Raw genomic sequence first — 21,994 nt, forward strand, 5'->3', positions numbered from 1 at the left:
TACATTAGGTGTAAATAGGTGTACAATGGAGCAAACCTCTTACAAGATTCTGGGGCAGATGTATTAAGCTTGTCGAAGAGATAAAGTTGTGATAAAGAGGTGATAAAGTGAAAGGTGATGACGCACCAGCCAATCAACTACCAACTGTCATATTTCAAACACAGCTGATTGGCTGGTGCCTTATCACCTTCCACTTTATCTCTTTGCCAGGCTGTCTGAGGGGTAGATTTATTAAGCTTGGTGAAGGGATAAACTGTCTATTTTTTAATCCCTGGCCAATCAGCTCCTACTTGTCATTTTTCAAACCAAGCCTGTAACTTCACAGGTAGGAGCTGATTGGCCGGTGATAAAAACCAGATAGTTTATCACTTTACCGAGCTTAATACATCTACCCCTGTATGATGCCATATAGAATCTGAAATGAACAAGCAATAGATAATGAAATAGTTATTATTTTTCAGACATGTCTTTGCTGTCCACCATGGATGTCCCCAAGAAACTCCAACTGTGTTAGGATGTATAGACCATTTCGTTCCACTATATCGCCACCGCATACTATATTAGAGATCACACATACACCTTGTGAACTACAATGCCCAGCATAAGCCTCTGGCTGCAACTGGGAATCCTAACAACCTGTAGCTGCAATTAAGCCTGTGTCATACTGTTCCTGGTTTCTACAGGGGTAAGCTGGTCGTACATCAGGACGACCAGCATTAGATCGGAGTTGTCTAACGATTTCCCTGGCAGCTTCCCAGGCATACTGTACAATAGATCTTATGTGACCATCGAATGATTTGGCCCGTGGGGGGAAAGCGGCAAGCGAGGAGAGGGCGCGGTGAGCCGTGCGCAGTACATCCACACGCAATGCATCACACGGCCCGTCAAAATAGTTAGTTCGGGCCTGAAATCGTTCTGATGTATGGCCAGCTTAAGTCACCTTGCCATATGTACCAGACTCTACCTGGGGTGCGATATAATAATAGGTAAACAATGAAAAAGTCAACCCCAAAATGAAACTTCGACACAAGTTATGTTTTTTTAGTTGTTAATCAGCACATGAAGCTCCAATTAGTGTGCCGCTTCGCCCGCCATGCTGCGGGCAAGGTGCCTCGCTACAGGAGAACGTTCCCCATTGGCTGTCAATCTATTGACTATCGACCTGAACTGCCAGCAGTGAGGGCACGATCACCCACTTCTCTGCTTAGCAGAGCAAGCGGGATATAGATGGCATGCACCTATGCACAGCATCTATGCACTGGAGAGAAACTAGGGGCATGCACAGCACTGTGTACATGGAAAATAACAGTCTCTGGCGCTGTGGGGCACACCACAGTAAGCAAAAAAAGTACCGCCAGGCGACTGATTGTCCAATATAAAACTCGCAACCTGATTCTGAAATCATTATGGAACCCTGACGGGCAGAGAGTTCCGGACACTGCGGCAGACGCCGCTGAGACCCTTCTACTATGCACAGTAAGGAGCAGTTATCTGGTCCTTAGCAACCATGTGACGCAATGGGCTGAATATCCTGCTGCACAATAATATGGTGTAGAGTATACAGCTCAGTCTGTGTACACGCTCAGGAAAGACTACTTTTGTCTTTGTTCCTGTTTTCTCAGACTTGGCGTGACCTTCCGTCCAGGCTCGGAGTGGCCGCTGGCACAATGAGTGAGGAGTGACAGGAGACGGAGGGGGTGTGTGTGTGTGGGGGGGGGCGGGGGGGGGCGGGAGGAGTGGGACTATGTACAGCAGGAGGGCACTGTAGTACAGGGGAGAGAGGGTTGTTGGCTGGCTGGCCAATATTGCAGGTTTTCTGGATCTCATCACAAAAGGCAAATTGGGGGTCCACAGGTGTCAACACAGCCACAGAATTTTTTTTTAAACTTATGTCATCCTTTCTCCAGTGTCCACCAGGCGTAGGCAACCTGTGACTCTCCAGCTGTTGTGAAACTACAAGTCCCAGCATGCCGTGCTGCAGTTTTAGCACTCCCTAATAGCAAAACAATGGCAGGGCATGCTGGGGCTAGTAGTTTCCCAACAGCTGGAGACCCACAGGTTGCCTTCGCCTGACCTACCACGCCTTTTATTATTCGCATGCTCTCACCTAAGTGCACCTGACTGTAGGACTAGGCCTGACAAAGAACTAGCGGCCTTGGCGAGGCATGAGGCACCGGTTACACGCAGTGGAAAAATACACTTTAGATACCATTTAAAAGCAGCTACAATCAAGGCTCTGACGCCGTCCCATAAACACTGTAATGTTGCACATACACGCAATGCCAGGACAGCGGAGGACGATACCACACACCGTTAATTACGGCGGTGTCATATTAAAGCCAAGGCACAGAGTAGCGCTCATTGCTATGTATGTGGCTGGGTAAATGGCGATATACACTGCACGGTTTCAATAAACATCTGAGAGATGTATTCACCACATATATAGGATGCCAAGACTGTGTGGAGTCTGTACATCACCCCGCTGCCAAACCATGACAGCAGCACACACAAGCTGTCTGCTACCATCCAGTGCCAACACACTGAGTGACATAACAGCCGAACTGTGATCTAACAAAGGCAGAAGTCAAAGGCCACTACTAGCATATATACACAACCAGACCACCAAGGCATAATATGGCAACGTTAAGGGACTAACCTCAAATCAATCAACCTCTTCATCATCCTCTTACATCTATATTGTGCCAAAATGGTTCCATAATGGCCTCACAAGGGGTAATGAAGTAACTAAAATAACTTCAGCTATTGAACCTCTCGTCCCAGCTTGCCCATTCTAGCCTCTGGTTCTTTGAAACGTTGATTTCCTATACCGGCGTATCAGTCTGATTTCATGCGGGAGTGCCAGTTTTCCGGTGTGTTATAACATTTTACATGAGCACCTTGTATTGATTTGCATGAGGATTTTCACAGATCCCACAAGAAGCCAATGAAAATGTCACTGGGATGGACTTTCCGAGTGTTATCCAATTATTAGGTCGATAATCAAATAATGTGTATACAGGAGCATCAGCAGACAAAAGCCTTGAAACGCTCCTGGAACAGTCAGATCGGGGATCAGAATCTGGTGTGCTGCATGCGCGACATCCTATTCCCGACACACACTCTCACCCCCCCCCCCCCCCCCCCCCCGGTATATAAGGGTGCACACATATCGGGTAATCTTTGGCTGATCACACTGTTAGTTTGCAGCCAACTTAACTCAGACATTGGGGGCAATTCCAATTGACTCGCAGAGCAGTGAAAATTTGCTGCTTAGCAAGCCATGCAACATCGCCAGTGGTTGCCAGCCTTTTCTTCTTCCATACCCCCTGATTAGACTTTTCAATTATGAGCAACCCTCCTCTCAATTTGAAATATCCACAGTATTTATGAGTGGAGTGGAAGTGAGTGGTATGCGTGTCCTTATATTAAGGAGTAGTGTGCGGTCAGGAATCGGGTCCCTCTGTGTCTGGCTGCTGGCTGTGTACTGTCTCCGGAAGCGGAGGAGCAGTGTGCGGTCAGGAATCGGGCCCCTCTGTGTCTGGCCGCTGGCTGTGTACTGTCTCTGGTAGCGGAGGAGTAGTGTGCAGTCAGGAATCTGGCCCCTCTGTGTCTGGCTGCTGGCCGAGTACTGTCTCCGGAAGCGGAGGAGCAGTGTGCGGTCAGGAATCGGGCCCCTCTGTGTCTGGCCGCTGGCTGTGTACTGTCTCTGGTAGCGGAGGAGTAGTGTGCAGTCATGAATCGGGTCCCTCTGTATCTGGCTGTGTGCTGTCTCCGGTAGCGGAGTAGTCTACGGTCAGGAATCTGGTCCCTCTGTGTCTGGCCGCTGGCTGTGTACTGTCTCCGGGGTTTCCGCTAACACCTGTAGGATTAATGCTGCTGCTTCCTCCACCTGTATCAGCGCAGGGCAGATGGGTGCTGATGTCTGAGGACAGCATGGGTAGCAACCAGTGGATTGGGGTCAGACAAAAGCACCAGGAGACGCTGAAGATGGAACCAAAAGTATCTCCACTCTATGCTATAATCTGTCCTAACGATCGGATGGGAGTGTTGTGTCTCTGCCAAATTGTAATGAACTAATCAGCAGAGATGCCCAAGGAACATTAATAACAACTTTTAAAGCAGAATGGCGAATCCAATCATTTGACCCCGCCAGTTTAATTGATAATAGCAGCTTGTACATGCATCGACGCTGCAACTTTCTGAGAATAACAATAATCATCAGTGATCTTGCATGCATAAACCAGGATAGTTTGTAATCAATAATCGGTGCTCGCATGGAAGTAGCCCTGGCCACTTTCTGATCAATAATCAGTGCTGGTACACGCGTGTACGAGTCTTCACCTGGTCACTTATAGATTAATAAATCGGTGCTCGTATGAGAGTACAGCTGCCCAGTTTCTGATCAATAAATCGGTGCTCGTATGAGAGTACAGCTGCCCAGTTTCTGATCAATAATCGGCGTTCATACAGGAATAGACCTGGACCGCTTATGAGAAATAATCGGGGCTCTTACATGTGTAGACCCGGTGAGTTTCTGACCAATAATCGGTGCTCATACAGGCATAATTATCGGGGAAATCATGCTATCATCAAGCTCATCTCATATGCTGGCTGTATTCTCTATATTGGGTTGAACAGGCTAACAACGGCACCCATTTACCTGTACCAATGCATGTCTAGCACACAGGGCTTGAACAGGGTATATTTTATCCTAAATAATAACTACCACAATCACAGACCCAAAAGCTATGAGATTTACCAAAACTGTACCCAGATAAAGGCCAGAGCTCACCCCCTATGACCTTGCCTACACACTGATCTGCAGTATTGGCTAGCTCCGAGCTGCTGTAGCTTGTCACCTGAACACACACAGGCAGCATAGTGACCACTTTAGTACATACAGTGAGGCTGGGCTGCTGGCTCTGCCCCCTTTTTGGTGCACGACTTCATTAAATCATTTACAACCAGGGGCTGGGCCAGAGAGGGGAGCAGAAAGTGGCAGGGAGCTGCGGGGGAGGCTGGCGCATTCACCAAGTCCTCCCACTCACTCCCTCTGCAAAAACATTAAACACACATCTACTAGCACCGCTTCTCTGACCCAGATCCGCCTAGGGTCCACACACACACACACACATAACAGAAGGCACTATCCCCTGCTGCGCAGCAAGGGCACCAGTAATGCAATGTGCCTGGAGGCAATGGTGGGCACCGGTAGTAAACAGTATGGTAGACATCACTAACCAAACATGCTGAGGCAGCGGGGAGGGGATGGCCACTCGGAGGAGAACATGCTGAGGACAGGTAGGTCACGATGCCCTGTGAGATGCCAGGATGCCCATGTCACACCACGGGTCTAGATCACAGGGAAGGAGGAGACATGCAGTAGATGTCTTGGCAGAGTCCACACTCTCTGGGTCACGCAAGAAGGCAGATGTGCGGGCAGAGCCCGGTGTGCCCTCTCAGGAGGAGCCACGAGGGGCAGAGCAGGAAAACAATAACAAATGCTTGTAAGAGCTGGCACGGAGGGGAGAGTGTACTGCCACCTTCACATGACAGCACCACACTGCACTGGGCATCCCCACAGCAGTCTCTGTGACCCCGGCCTGTAGGATAGGGGGGCTCACTAGGAAGTTGGTTTCATTACTGGACTGGCTGTCTCAGCAGGTAGGTGAGGTATCACTGCTTTCAGGCTGTCTCAGCAGGTAGGTGAGGTATCACTGCTTTCAGGCCGTCTCAGCAGGTAGGTGTAGGTCTTTGCTTCCAGCAGCCCTGACAGGTAGGAGACTTGTAAAAGGGGGTGTCTCTGTGCTATCTGGCTGTCTCAGCAGGTACTGAGGTGTCACTGATTTCCCAGGCTATCTTGGAAGGTGTCTCTGTGCTCCGAGGCGGTCTCACCAGGTACTGGGGTGTCTCTCTGTGCTCCCAGGCGGTCTCACCAGGTACTGGGGTGTCTCTCTGTGCTCCCAGGCGGTCTCACCAGGTACTGGGGTGTCTCTAAGCCACCAGCCGGTCTCGCCAGGTACTGGGATTCCTCTCTGTGCTCCCAGGTACTAGGGTGTCTCTCTGTGCCACCAGGCGGTCTCACCAGGTACTAGGGTGTCTCTCTGTGCCACCAGGCTGTCTCACCAGGTACTGGGTTGTCTCTCTGTGCTTCCAATGGGTCTCACCAGGTACTGGGCTGTCTCTGTGTGCCACCAGGCAGTTTCAGAAGGTACCTGGGTGTCTCTCTGTGCTCCCAGGCTGTCTCAGCAGGTACCGGGCTGTCTCTATGTGCCCCCAGTTGTGGAGTGTCTCTGTGTCTCCAGTTTGGGGGTGTCCTCAGCAGTGAGTGGCTGCCTGTGTGGAGATGGATGTGGGCTGCCCCTGCTGTGCAGGCAGGATGAAGGATACACACACACAGGAATCCCCGCTCTATACTGCAGCCTGTGAGAGTGAGTGGGGTCTCTGTGCTGCCCCCCTCCTCCCTCACCGCTCCCGGCTCTGTGGGTGTGTACTGGGCCCCGCTCTCCCTTCCCTGTGGCCTGTGACAGGGTATCAGGCACCATTCACTCGCTCTCTCTCCCCCTCTGAGCTGGGAGGAGGAATAGCGGGAGGAGTGAGGGGGGACAGGAGGGAAACCTCTCTCCCCCTCACACGCATGCCCATTTACCGCTCTGCGCTCCCATTGGCTGCCCGGGCCGTGTCATTCACATGCAAATCAGTCCTCTCACCCGCTCTGCCTGCTCATTGGATGGCAGAGGAATGTCAGTCATATGCAAATAACAGGCTGCGTTCTACGAGAGAGGTGATTGGCCAGGGCGCGCCCCCCCTGTACATTACGCTAATGAGCCAGCGTCACATCAGTGAGGGGGCGGAGACTGGTGAGGGCTGGCTGTGGCCGGGTCAGATTGCAGAGCAGTGACTGGGGAAGGAGGAGAGGGGGGGGGGAGAGCCCCCGGTATTGCTGTGACACAGGGCAGGGGGAGGGGTGCACACTCTGTCCTGCCACAACCTCCTCTCAGCACTCAGCTATCACTCACAGGGAGGGGGGTGGGGGGTGAGATGAGCTCACAGGGATGGGAAGGGAGCCTGGGGTCTGTACACTGGAATCAATGGATTCTAGATAGCAAGCTCTGTGGGTCAAAAGGGTAATCTCAGACTGGTGCATCACTGCATTACCTATGACCTTTCTCTTGCATTACTCCCACAATGCTGCCAGGGAATGTTGGGATTTGTAGTCCCACCATTGCTTTTCCCTGCACACCCCCCAGGGATCACACCGCTAGTAATACTAGCGGTGTCATTCCCACACACTGCTGCTATGTAATGTGATCCCTGTGCTTACAATCTACAGGAAGGCAGTGTAAACACATGGGCTGGGGAGGGGAGGGCTGTAGCCAGCCATATATACTGTACACTGCTGGTACTCCAGTGCTGGGGCCCTCCCATACCATAAAGCACATTCTTCAGTCTGCATACTGGGGCTAACCAAAGTATAATAGGATCAGTACATACTGAGGTGTATATAGGGTTATAGTGTACATTGTCATGCATCTAAAATATGACCCATTCTAGGTATATAGTGCAGTTTTCCTATAGGACTCCACACCCATAATACAGAGGTGGTGAGACGGACACTTGGGATCATTCGTTCCATCTACACATCCTACCCAGGAACAGGATACGGTCCCTAGGTTACCACTATGAAGGACAACATACATTATGTTGACCTGGCTTAGGGCCACTTTCCAAATTCGGGACAAAAACCCTCATGAAAAACTCATGTCAACCTTTAGTGGTCCACTTATGTTTGTCATACAGTCAATCTTATGACCCATTCCCCCCCTAGGAACATGAATCCAGGCTAGGCAGCCATTTGAGGCGCACTACATACAGCGGGATTATGGATAGAGTAGGGGTATGGGGGTGGGGTGCAAGATGCTAGACTACATGCACGAGCCACGCAAAAGCATTTGAACTTTGCATTATTTATCCGACATGAGACCGTGCCAGGTGAGGCAGCCATCTTGGGTGCGTTCATGAGTTATAATGACCCTTATTCTAAATCGTCACACTCCCCTGCATGTTCGCACAGGGAAGCGATGGTGAGCGACTGCGCATATAACGTTATACACGTGTGCAGCCGCTTTGTGCGAGTGGGTGTGGCTAACTGCTTGCTCGCCGTCCCGTTTGCACCTAGCAGGGCGGGGAGCCGGCGGCAATGTGACATACCCATGGTTCCGCCCAGCAATTCATGGGCGTGTCCATGCATATGTAAGACATCAGAGAGGTCATATTATATCTGCGAGCGCCTGCAAAATCATTCAAGCGGCCAGTAGTGTGAGCGGCGTTTGAATGACAGGCAAAGCTGCACATTTTGCATCTTTGAATGTTAACCAGAATAACCTCCAATGCCAATGAATGAGACAAGCAATACATGGAAATAAGACGTATGGGAGGGGGGTAAAAATGAGACATCCTGAATATCCTACACTCGCTATACGTAAACTTGTAACCATAACGGTATAGAGAGAACCAGTGGCAGCACGGTTCAAAATTAGGGCACACCAACTGCCAGTGAGTCAGGCTGGAATGGCAGTGGGTGTGGCTCTTTGATTTTTGAACTGTACTGCAGCCACACCCTCCTCTGGAGCCTCCCCTGGAGAGAACCGTAAAAGCGAACGCATTGCTGCTACTCGGCCACTACATAGTGGCTTTTAGGTGGCCGCAATGAGTACCTGAGTCTGTGTATAGTACAGCCTGTATACAAGCCCTTCTGTCAGTATACAGAACCGGCCTACAGCATCTGCACTCCGAGACCAGTAACGGGAGAGGGAAGTGGTGCAGGCAGCGTGCACAGTGTTGTCCATATACAACATCTCTTGCGGATGCTGGCGCCAGGTACAGGAAGAGACTATGACTGGTTCATGGCGTCTGACCTCCTCCCCTTAGTATATATAAATCATCAGGGTGGCTGCTATATTAAGTCATAGCCACCTAGTCACATTACTGATATTTGTGATTGGACTACAGCAAGACTCTCCTTTGATTGTTAATGGATAAGATATGTGCTGAACTGCATTTGTACTTCTCTTTTGCATCTGTCTATATTTAGTTACATTGTACATTTAATGCGGCTTCTGAAAGTAGGACTATCCGTTCAGACACGTTCTCCTTCTGTATATGACACTTTATTGCAGTAGTATATTGCGAACACACTGGGTAAGGTGACTACTAGCTCTAAGCGGCTGTAAACCATACCGACATGCTACTGTTTAATCCTGGCACGTATGGTACTGGCACAGGCATGGGCTCACCCGGAGCCTACAGACGGCATTGGATAGGTTTATGGGCACCAGCGCTTGTGAACATATATCGCCTGTTCTGCATCACCGACACAATAGGTCAGTCCAGCCCAAACATACCAGCCCACAGCATCACAATTCATCACCCTTTCTCTCTATGCAGTGGTGTCAAACTCATGGCCCTTCAGCTGTTGTGGAACTACACATCCCAGCATGCCCTGTCACAGATTTTATATAATGGGTGGCTAAAACTGTGGGACGTGTGGTTTCGCAACAGCAGGAGGGCCGTGAGTTTGACACCACTGCTCTAGTTTGTGCCCAGCTTTAGTAGACTGAAAATTACAGATATCGGATTCATGGTTCAAACAACTTCTTCTTTATGTTCAGCGCTAAATCTAATAGGCTGATGACAGCAATTTGGCTGGGTGTGGGCGTGCCTGCATTAGCCACCCACCATAACTGGGTGCCATGTGATCCTGTTTGGCTGTAGCAGGGACTGACCACATCTATCCAAATTGTCCAATCCATGTGTGGCCAAATGGCTCTCAATCCAGATCGCTCTTCTAGAAAGCGATCTTGGTGTCTTGGAGAGAATTACAACACTACAGTAGCACTTGGTTCCATGAATGGGCTGTATATGGTCTTAGCCGATACTCATATCATACGTCATAGGCACAGAGCATCGTTAATCCACCGGAGAACGTAAATGCGAAATCATTTAGGATCAGAGAATCCAGAAATAGGATCACAGAGGGTGCATTACTGTGAAGGCTAGAGGTGGCCCCACTAATACCCCTTTCACACTTGCAAAAATATCCTGGGTTTTTGCACATGAACGCGCATCAACCTGGGATTTAGCTCACTGTGAAAGGGTCTTGGGCGAATATCCCGTTTTCAGCATTCCGGGATTTCTACCCAGGTCCTGACCTGGGGAAAACCCGGAATCGACACGGGATGCGGTCAGTGTGAACGGGTATTCCGGGTCAGCGTGACCCAGATCCCGTTCACTGCAGTGAAAATGCGCTGCTGCGAGGTGCCGACACCTCCCAGCGCCGCCCTGGCCAAGCCTCCAGATGATGCCACCCACCCGACTTCATTCCGGGTCGGGTGGCCAGTGTGAAAGGGTACATTGCCGGGTATGACCCAGGTCTGCGAATGTGAAAGGGGTATGAAAATTCTTCAGGAACCATTTGTACTGGATTTACACAGCTTCTGGACTGGTGCAATGACATAGAATTAGTGTCATTCCGAGACAACAACAATCTATATATTAATAGCACAATGAGAACTTATAATGAGCGACCTAGTTCTATGATGCCGTATTTGGAGCACATCATATACCACCTTAATGCTCTTAGTCCGTAGCTATGCAGATTAGATTAGCCTCTGATTGGTTGCTTTCTTTCTGAGTTCTGTGGCAAAATGTACAGCTGCCATTTACATTGCATCACCATTGTGCTCTGGAAACTGTTACAGCAGTTGAGCACTCCCTGTGCACCTGCTAGGTGACCTGGAACATGTGACCTGTTGGGTGGTCTGGAAACTGTGACAGTTATTTGCAGCCCACCCACTAAGCAGGGATTTTTGAAATTTGATTCCTTAGTGGGTGAAAAGGGGTAAAATGTTCAGCCGGACAAACCGTCATCAGCTAGTTCTTCTGAATTACTGGTCATGGAAGCAAAATGGCCAAAATTTTGGGTCTGGATCTGAGTGACCAATCAGAATCTACTTGCTATTGCCGCCCAATCTACCAAACTGTGGCCCCCAGTTGTGGTGAAAATACACATCCCAGCATGCTTTGCCATAAGTTTTAGCATTCCCTAAAAGCAAAACTGTGGCAAGGCATGATGGGACTTGTAGTTTCACCACAGCTGGAGGGCCACAGTTTAGACATACCTGATCTAAAGTGATGGGAGTTCACGGGGCGTTATTCAATTGATGGAGGTGAACACATCAATGAACAAATGCCGGAGCCAGAAGCTAATCGCGCGCCATTGGAAACAGGGACTTGGCCAAGTAGACTGTGTTACCCATGTCAGAATGTCTCAGCCACATCATGCCGATCGTGCTGTACGGCGTGGAGATGCTAGCCGTATAAGGACCCATCTGAAGCCCCTTTATCACAATCAGCGCACATTTGCGCAAAGAACGATCCTTGGTGTAAGAGATCTCATTGAAATCATTTGAGTTTGCTCTGCCGAGATCTGTCCGCAAAATGGAACGTAGCAGCGTTGAATATTGAGCTGGGGATTGCTGTCCCATATGACGAATTACAGGATTGGAGCAGTTGCTGGAGATGGGTCACAGCTGAACAACAAACAGTTATAGCTCAGTGACTCATTATGACACAGCCTCTCTTTCCCACTCACCTCTCATCACCAATTACGCTAAAGACTCTGCTGAGGTCACCGCAGCAGCCGGAGCACCATGATGTAGAGTGAGACGCAGAACGGGCGCAAGTTACAGCGGGAAAGCAAAACTGCGCAGTCAGAATGTCTAAGCCCTTATGCAGAGTTCCACCGCAGGAAAGTGAGCAGCGTTGGGGTTAAACGAATGGTCTCTTCCTTCTACTTTCCACTTATGTGTATCACGGCGCAGGCTCGATGCCTCGTGCCTTATTGCCATTTCTTTATGCAGGCGACTATTTGAGTGGAAGGTGTCTTTGTCCCTGATAAGAGACGCTCGCACCGGTCAGGGTGACATTGCACTTGGGCGAGCTGACAGCGTAATTGCTCAGACGACAAAATAATGGCAGTATCACGTTTGGAAAGCAGGAGATACGGGGGCCGATGCTACAAACGCTGGCTGCGGTCCTACAGATAATAGATGACACCACAGGGGACAGCAGGTACAACGTGCCACAAGTTACGAGACAACTAGGTCTCATGTTCTCTACAGTGGATGCAAGAAGCTGCATTTATATGCGGTGTAAGGGCTGGGGGGCCCCCTGCTGAAAGCTCTGGGCTGCGTGCCTAGAAAATTGAAGAACGGGCAGAAGAGAATGTCGGGAAAAGAAGGGAGAGAAAATATGGAGAGAGTAGGAATTGTCTAAAAATAATATTTAAAATATGAAAATAAAAAAAATTCAAACATTTTAAAAAGCTGCCAGATATTTCTAGCTGGTAAAAAAATCTCTTGCCGATGTTGTTTTGGAGTCAGGCACCGCATGAAAGACTTGGAATTAAGAGCTCCCATATACAGAGAGGACCCCCCCTTCCCGCAATCAGGTGCAGCACAGACTAAGGAGCCTATTCTGATTCCGTTGGACCGATGTTTAGTGTCTGCGTATGTGCAGGCACAGGAGGTGTGCACCCATGGCGAACTTTCGGTTTGCCGGGTGTACGCACCCTACATGCCGAGCGGGGGGCGGAGTAGGATGAGGGGCGCCGGGCAGTCTCATTAGCTTATGGGAACGCTGGGTGTTCTCGTGGTAATGAGGCCGCAATGGACATGCGGGGGGCGGGCTGAATGTCAGCTGCCCGCCCCCGTCCTTGCACAGGGCGCCCGCAGTCTAGAGTGACTATATAGGTCACTCTGAACTGCGTGCACGGGGGAATCATTCCATGGTCGGCGACCACTGTATGATTTCTCCCCCCCTGCGAATGGACGATTATGTAAATCATCCATTCGCAGCTATGCAGGGAGGGGGGGCACAGCGTGTGGGGGGGGGGCGGCACTGTGGGTGAAGGGCGGCGTCTGATGGACTTGCCCCTTGCGAGTCAATCAGAATAAGGCCCTAAATACCCAGCATCCCTAGATGTGAGTAAGTCCGATGTAATCTTCACTATTAATGTGCTGGAAGGTTACCCGTACTACTGTATACTGTATAGCAGGACTGGCCACACCCATCCTCCACATCTACTAATCACGTTTCCCAGACCACCTAGCTGGTGCACAGGTGCAGTCATTACTAATGGTCACATTTCCCAGATTCCCTAGCTGGTGCACAGGTGCAGTCATTACTAATGGTCACATTTCCCAGATTCCCTAGCTGGTGCACAGGTGCAGTCATTACTAATGGTCACATTTCCCAGACTCCCTAGTTGGTGCACAGCAGTAGTCATTACTGTCACATTTCCCAGACTCCTTAGCTGGTGCACAGGTGCAGTCATTACTAACTGTCAAATTACCAGACCACCTAGCTGGGGCACAGGTGCAGTCATTACTGTCAAATTACCAGACCACCTAGCTGGGGCACAGGTGCAGTCATTACTAACTGTCAAATTACCAGACCACCTAGCTGGGGCACAGGTCTAACGGTCACATTTTCAACTGTGCTGCATTCATTCCTAACCAACACATTCTACAGATCCACAGGTGACCTGGAAAACATGAACTGTTGGTAGCTCTAGAGCAAGGCATGTCCAAACTATGGCCCTGCAGCTGTTGTGAAACTACAAGTCCCATCATGCCTTGCCATAGTTTTGCTATTAGGGAATGCTAAAACTATGGCAACGCATGCTGGGATGTGTAGTTTCACAACAGCTGGAGGGCTACAGTTTGGACATGCCTGTTCTAGAGGACTTGTTTGGCTGCCCTTGCAGTACAGCACAGGTCAGTGACAATAGTTAAAAAGACATAGCAGCTCATTATAATAGGTACTGGCTGAGTTGTCATCAAGACCCGGTAAAATGTAATGGTGCATTTTATTAGATGGAAGTAGAAGGAATGATGGGCATCACTTGGCCCCATTCTAGAGGGCATGGGTCATTACGTCGACAGTCAAAGATTATGCCCAGTGTGTATGGACAGTGATGATCGCGTTCATTGCTGGGGGAAAGTCGCTCAGTGCATACACACTGAGCGGCTTTCCCCCCCTGCCCTGTCAGCAGGGGGGTGGACGGCTCTGTATAGCACAGCGCTATGCAAAGCCATCCACAAAGCCGCTCATCTGCTGGTAATACAAGCAGATGAGCAGCTTTCCCGGCGATGAGCGCTGCTGCGCGCTCCCACATCATCGCCGGGCATACACACTGGTCGGCTTTGCGCTGAAAGACGCTCAAAAGACGAAGTTTGAGCGGCTTCCAGCTCAAAATCGCCCAGTGCATATGGACCTTTAGGTAGACATGGAAAAAAGGTCGACATGAGACGACTCTACACTGACTGCAGGTGCGGGCACACAGCACAGATATAAAATAGCCAAATTAAACCTAGAAACCGATTACGTAACTGAGAAAATGAACGCTTGGTAAGCTGAGCCCCTATATGGTATTTCTAGGTCAGCCCCTCCACAGAGACCACCACCTGTATGTACCACCAGCCCCTGCAATCAGCTTACATACAGTACACAGCAGATTCCACATATAGAAGCTGATTGGCTGGTTGTTTATCACTCTCCACTTTATCACTTTTTGAAGCTTGACTATTGCATCCTAGAACCTGATAGATATAATCTCATTGGTTGCCAAGGGAAACACCACTACTTTTAAAAGATTTAGTAAATTTACTCCAAAAGAAAACACGGTGTCTGTGCGGCAAGAAGAAGAAAAAAAAAATAATAATTTCACACATTCACACAAGAAAAAAAAAAAAAAGAAATCCGCACAAAAAATATTTTTACACTCGTCTGTCTGGAGCTACAATCTTCCCCTTTAAAAAGCTCCTCCCACACATGCTGTTCCCACGGTGACCAGGGCTGGATGTGATTGGTTGGACGACGCTCCCGCAGTTGTACTATCCGTGTAATTGTTTATCTGTGCTGTAGATAGCAGTGAGTCAGAAATAGGAGGCGCGCGCTGTAAGGGACACACACACACACACAGTCAGGGACACACAGAGAAAAGCCAACGCACGCACACACACGCCACAAAAACAAGGTAACGCTCGCTGCGTGCTGCGGATACAAAACAGATCCTGAATTCTATGGCAACTGAATGCAGAATCTACATTTAAAAGCAATAATAATTCTGAATTGTGTAAGTGGTCGCTGGCTGCCCAGAATAAACATATACCGTACCATGGACGCTCCTCCCCGATTCAGAGATGGAGGCAATGCTGATATTTACGGAGTGGTTATTATCCTACTGGGCAGGCGCAGCTATTTATTAGTGACAAATGGGCGCAGTGAGGATTTACTTGTAAAGCGACGGACACAGGCGGTTTGTGGGCGGTAACGGCGGGGGGGGGGGGGGGTGATGGCGATCCCTGCACAGAAAACATGGCACCTGCGCCTCCGTTCCCGCTTAAGCGACCAGTTAAGACGCTGCCCCGCTAGGGTGACATCCCACCTTGCTGGATAAAGGCGTATCCGGCCTGGAGCCGACGTCACACACCCACCCCATAAATGCTCAGGGGCGCCTAGTGTGTTCCTGGACACCCACGTTTTCCTAAACACGCCTCCATTTGTCCGGTCGCTCCAAGCATTTTTCTGGCACGCCTGCTTTTTCCTTAGCACTCCCACAAAACGTCCGGTTTCCACCCCCAGATATCTACTTCCTGTCAATCACATGACGAATAGAATAGCAGGCTTTCATCGCAGGACGGCCCCGCGCATGCTTACTACAGGCTGTACGCATGTGCAGTGTACTGATAATCATCCGCCATACGAATTCCCAGCCGTAACAGGCCCTACCTATTACATCCTTCTGCATGATCTGCTTGATGCCGAGGAGCATGCGCACCTACTTTACGTTCTGCACGGAGGGAACAATGGCCCTTATTCTGATCGGTGCGGACGGAGCCGATTATGCGGCCAGGACCGTGCGTGCGAAACCCCGCCTTCCATACGGATCGCCAACTCCGTCCGTATGCGGTAAAAAGCTGGCCGAACGGACCGCACGTGTATATTTCATGGAATACGCCTCCTCCATCTAAGGGAACCTCCCCCATCATTCGATGGTCGCAGACCATTGAATGCAGGACCGTGTGCTCCACCAGCTCCCGCAACCTCAGACCACACGGACATTTCTCCGTGCAAAAGCAGGGATCTGGGCGGGCAGCTGACATCCGGCGATGTCATATGTCCGCCCCCTACACGTGCGTCACGGCCGCATTACCATACGTACGCCCAGCATTTTCATGGGAACTCCCATGAAACGCGGGGCGTATGCATATGGTAATGAGCCCAAATAGCCCTTCACGCCCCTCTCCACCCCCTGTTCGGAGTGTTCACATATCATGCGGGATTTGGCCGTACGCCCCGCTCGCACATGCGCAGAGACGCCTCTGCACATGCGCAGACACAAAACATCGGCGGGGCGAACGCACGCGGATATTACCGCACCGATCAGAATAAGGGCCAATGTGACGAGAGGGCGCTGTTCTTAGGTGTAAATGACACTTATCAGATAAAATAATTATGTTTTTCCCATTGTTAAAAACATGTATAGAAAAGTGTGGTGCAGATCTACCAATATTATTAACTGTTATTTATTGAAATATATCCTGCAATACAGACTACAACCCAGAATAAGGCAGATTAGAACATATCCAAGTAGGGCAGACTGAGAGACTGGGATCATTAGAGCGTACACTGGGCTAAATCAAGTGCTAATCCCTGTTGCGCTGTAGGTGGGGCAGATTCCTTTGGAATGTATTGCACAGTGATCCCTATTGGAAGTCTGAGCAGCTGCAATGGTTAAACTCCCCGTGTCAGCCTCTACATTGGCTGCCGCTCACCCGGTCCTCTGCTGGCATATGACCAAAGTTGTACACTGCACCGGCATCTAAATACAGAGGATGCCTCCAGTTCATGCTGGAACCTGTAGTTTTCCCAACATTGCGTATAAATCCGAAGGTGGAAGGGGTGGCCGAGGGGGGGGGGGGGGGGGGGATATTACATGTGCACAATGCGGGGTTATTTTCAATGCCTCTTCCAGAGCCTTTATTTTGGAAGCGGTGACTCTTCTTGAGATCATCACTGCAGATGAGGCAACGATTTCCTAACGGTCATTATTTATACATTTCTGATGAGTCAGGATGGATCTGATGAGTCAGTACCTGTTGTTGTAGTTATGGATTAGTTTTGCACTATGCACATTCCGGGGCAGGTACAGAGATGTAAGCAGGTTGGGTGTAACTGCTCCGACATTGCGAGCCCAGAGCTAAACACCTACATAGGATACACACGATATCCCGGTGGTGGGAAGACGGTGGTTAAAAGACTGACAGGGTCTCCGTAAGGTACCTAACCCTCCCTTCTAGCTGAACCCTAATCCTTCCTGCTAGTGCCCAACTCCAAAATGTATTGGCCAACTCTCCAAAGCCTGCAACTCAGCCTTCAAATCCCATCAGTGGGAATGTGTACAAGTCAGCATCATTGCACGTACTTCCGGATGTGCTTGGTTCCGGTGTATGTGCCGAGCGAAAGCACAATAGATACGTTCCATAAACACTCATCGGTCATCGAAGGCTATACCATTGATGGGCGATGTAACTAAACCATCGGTAGAAACCCATTCATTCTCTAGCCATCGGTGGCTTGGTACTGCACAATAGCAGGCCTCAGGCATCGAGCATGGCTCTGCCAACGTGTGCTAAGGATCTGGTGCAAGCTTATTATTTCTCTTGCGATTCCGTGAGGAGATCTGGAAAACATGCACTGTATCCGAAGACTGGATTAGAGAAGCAATGAATTAGGCAAAGGGGAGCGACGCTAGCTCTGCTAACAGCCTGCGCCAATGAGTCCCAAAGAGGGGAAACAGTCACACTATACATTGCTTAGGTCTCCAGTCTCTGCGCCGGAGGGCTGATCGCTGTTGTACGAATTTGCAGTTTGAGCGATGATCAAATGACAGCTGAAGCCCAAACAGCGACAGAAATAGCGTATGGATCGTAATCGCAAACCCCCCCCCCCCCACACACACACACACATACACATACACACACACACACCTCATAGTTTGACTGACAGGAAGCCAGCGTTTGGGGGTGGTAACTGCCATTTTCTGTGAGTGTCAGGAAGAACGCAGGTGTGCCCAGGTGTTCTAAGGGATGGTCTGTGACATCAGCCGATCAGCCTGTATGTCACAGATGACAACTCGTTTAAGGGAAAGGATTGCTTCCATATGTTCATTAACAAGACGGTCAGAAAGTTATTCTCTTTGTCCATGACCTAGTCCAGCACCAACTGCACCCGAGGCGTATTCCACCACAGGTATTATATGCCCGCTGGCAGAAGAATCCACGCTCTAGAAAGATTAGGAGGGGACACAGAATATTGTAGTAATCTCTGTCTAAAGGTGGGCATACATCGAGACGATTTGGTCCGATTTCGGCCAATTGCGATCAATCGGCCCGTTAAATCGGACCAAATCGTTTCTTCATGACATGGTGTCGGGTCCGATGCGCGGTCCCGTGCGTATCGGACCCAGCCCCAGGGGTCGGACCGGCGGGACATAAGATCCGTCGCAATCGGTGGGGCGGGCGCAGTGCTGGGGCGGGCGGCGGTGACCAGAATGATCATCAGTGTCCACTGTGTCCAGCACCGTAGCGGGCGGGCAGCAGCCGCGGCAATTACAACTTTAAAATAGCATGTCAAATGACTGCCCGGCTAATGATTGGCTGAGATAGAGTACTGTCAGCCAATCAGTGGCCTCCCTCTGCGGCCGCTGATTGGCTGAGAGTGCTCTATCTCAGCCAATCAAAAGCCAGAAAGTCATTTGACACATTATTTTGAAGATGTAATAGCCGCCGCTGCGGCGCTGGACACAGTGAGTCTGATAACGCTGCTGCCCCACTCCTTCCTCCCCAGCCAGCCACTCATTTGAGAGCTGCCGCCGCCCGCCCCCACTGCTCCTCACCGCCCTGCAGCTCCCTGTTATTTTTTTTTTTACATGTGATAAATCGCATGCGATTTATCACATGTAAAAAATGGCACCTCAACTCCTAATCGTATGTGAGCCTGCCGGGTAGCTGCCGTGCGGCTCGGATGAGAATTGGGTCCGACTTGTCCTTAGAACAAGTCGGCTCTATGTATGGGGGCCTTAACATCATGACAACAAAGCAATCCTGGCAGGCCCAGAAATGTCAGTCCTAGACACCCCCTCATGATCTCACCATTAACAAGTTGTGATTATCAGAGCAGTATCTGGTTCCTCTGCTCTTCTGCGCCACAACAAAAATCAGCAGCTGCAGGTCCCAGACAGAAACCCGATTTCCTGCTGAACTCACGGCGAATGATGCAATGCATGCACGAAGGGGGGGTTTGTTAAAGACCTGCGTGGGGGGGGGGGGGAAGGGGGGGGGGTGGCATGTATCGTTACCGATATTGAGCATACATGCTGAGCAATTTTACGACAATATTACTCGGAAGGGATAAAAAGAACAATATCATTTGAAAGATCACTTATGCTGCATTCTCATTGCCGCCCCTGCAAAATCCCGGGTTTTTGGCGGGGCACAGAGCATCTCAGCTCTACAGACCCCATTCATACTGCACCTTAGACCTGGGAAATTCCTGTGTCTGCCCCGTTCACACTGCTTCCCCTGGTCTGCCTGCCATCAAGTGTGTGGCATCTAAGAGCAGCTTTGATTGGATGTTTAAAAAGCAGGTTTGAGCAATGCAATGAACTTGCTTTTTTGCATTTTGTGAGAAAAACCCGGGTCTAGCCTGTTCACACTGCTGTCACACACCCGTGTATTACCCAGGAAAAACCCTGCAGAAAACCTGTGTGTAATTCCCGGGGCATAACACCTGGGAATTTCACAAAGACTCGACACGGGAAATTACTGCTCGCCCTGGCAAATACCCGGGTTTTTGTGGCAGTGAGAACAGGGTATTTGTATGTATGGGGCTTAGGTCCCTCTGCTCCTATCATAATCCCAGAGTACAAATCTCTACAATACATCCCAGATACCTCTGGTGAAATGAGAGAGCATACCCCAGCTGGTCTGGATGGGGTCATTAATACCCCGTTCTCACTGCCGCAAAAACCCGGGTATTTGCCAGGGCAAGCAGTAATTTCCTGTGTCCTGTCTCGGTCAATCACAGCAATTTGTACAAATTTCCCAACACCCAATCAAATTCCACACACTTGTTGGAAGGCAGACCATGGAAAGCAGTGTGAAAGGGGCAGTCACAGGAAATTCCCGGGTCTGAAGGGGGTCTGTTGAGCTGAGAAGCTCTGTGCCCCGCCAAAAATCCGGCAAGAAAACCCTGGATTTTGCCGTCCTTTGTTTGCCAGCTCGGTCTGCAGCTCCCAGTTTTGTTGCTCTATGTACATTTGTCGTGACACTGTCTGCACTGCAAGCCCACGGCAGCAGCGTAATGCTCTCAGAGAGCCGTCCCTGTGCAGGTGGTAGCGATTTCCCAGCAGGCATTTAAAGTGTTAAATGGCTGGTAGGAGAAAGCAGAGTAAAGGCTGCAGTGCCAACCAATCCTGCGTGGCGCAGCATTCAGCCAACAGGGAGAGAAGCAGGACTGTAGCTCCTCCCACTACAGCCTACAGGAGTCAAATCAGTTCATGATAGTAAACAAGAGAAGTGGAATAGAGGAGAGGAGGGGGGGGAAGGGGAGGGTGAGTACGGATAGAGGGCTGGGTGCGAGCAGGGGGGTTATGCTGAAATATGCAACAATAAAAACCATAAAGGCAATCAGAACAAGACATGAAGGTTATGGGGGGGGGGGGGGGGGAGACATATAGACAGGGAGGGAAGGAGGGGAGAGAGCGAGAGTCTCTGAGTCAGAGAGACGTACGCAAAGAGTGAGACACACATACACCAGGGTTACCAACCCAATGGCAGATATTAGCTCAAATCGGATTGGTCACCCTGGGCAACATTTCCACTTTTTAAAAAACATCATTTTAATGACAGGCACTCACACAGAGTAACAGCAGCAGGTACACAGAGGCAGAGAGTGCCAGAGGGACATAAGCCAGCTACACTTCAGAACATCATGCACCCGGCTCATCAGGTGGGAGAGGGGACCCTGTACCAGCTGGGGCATACACACCTTCCAATGCAGGGGGAGTTAGAGCAAGGAGGGATGCAATGATGCATTTGGCAGGTCTTCTGGTTAACCCCGCAGCAGGGCCGACCAGTAGTCCTCATCACTAAGGGATGGGCGAGTGCGCAAGTCACAGGTACACACTGCCCAATCTGGCCAGAAACTACACATTGGGCACAGATTGCTGTAATGTGTACCCACCCATTGTCAGCTTCCCACTGTACTCCCACCCCCTTCCCTCATCGGGCCCCATGACCTCTTCCCATTTCCAACTATACTGTTGGATTTTCCTCATCATACACTATTATCTGCACATCCTATAGGGTCCACTATGCCGTTGGTTACATGTGTGTGTATGTACACATCCATGCGGCCATGTGTCAGCACCTCAGGAAGGATGCTGCGGCCTAGTGGGGTGCATGCGATTGCACCCTCACACTATGCCATTGTAGTAAATGAGAGCAGGTGTGCACATGCGCTCGCCTCCCATTCACTTCAATGGGACTCTGCAGCGATACGGACGAGCATGGTGTGCAGCGCTGTGTTCCTGCTACACTAAGTGGCTATACACAGCAACAACATAGGGGGCCCAAGACTGACTATATGGCCCCTTCTGGAACCCCCAGCATGCCTCTGCTGTTCCCAACACTGGTTCTAGTAATCTACCTCTACATTGCTCCAAGGGAAATGTGAACGTTTTCTGTGACAAATTATACATGACGGTTCTGGGCCCCCTTGTGGTCCGGGGCTGGAGTCCCTTCAGTCCCCCCTTGATTGCAGCCGCATGTCCAGCCCCCCCCCCCATCACATGCCTTAAGTTAAG

General features: G+C 50.2%; 1 protein-coding gene across 7 annotated transcripts in view; it reads right to left on the reverse strand.

The window, feature by feature from the left end:
• Nucleotides 1–21,994, reverse strand: part of CIC (capicua transcriptional repressor) — a 91,269-nt gene that overhangs the window by 17,573 nt on the left and 51,702 nt on the right. The window lies entirely within an intron of this gene.

The sequence above is a fragment of the Crinia signifera genome, chromosome 19, assembly GCF_055691185.1.
Source record: "Crinia signifera chromosome 19, ASM5569118v1, whole genome shotgun sequence".
NCBI lineage: Eukaryota > Metazoa > Chordata > Amphibia > Anura > Myobatrachidae > Crinia > Crinia signifera.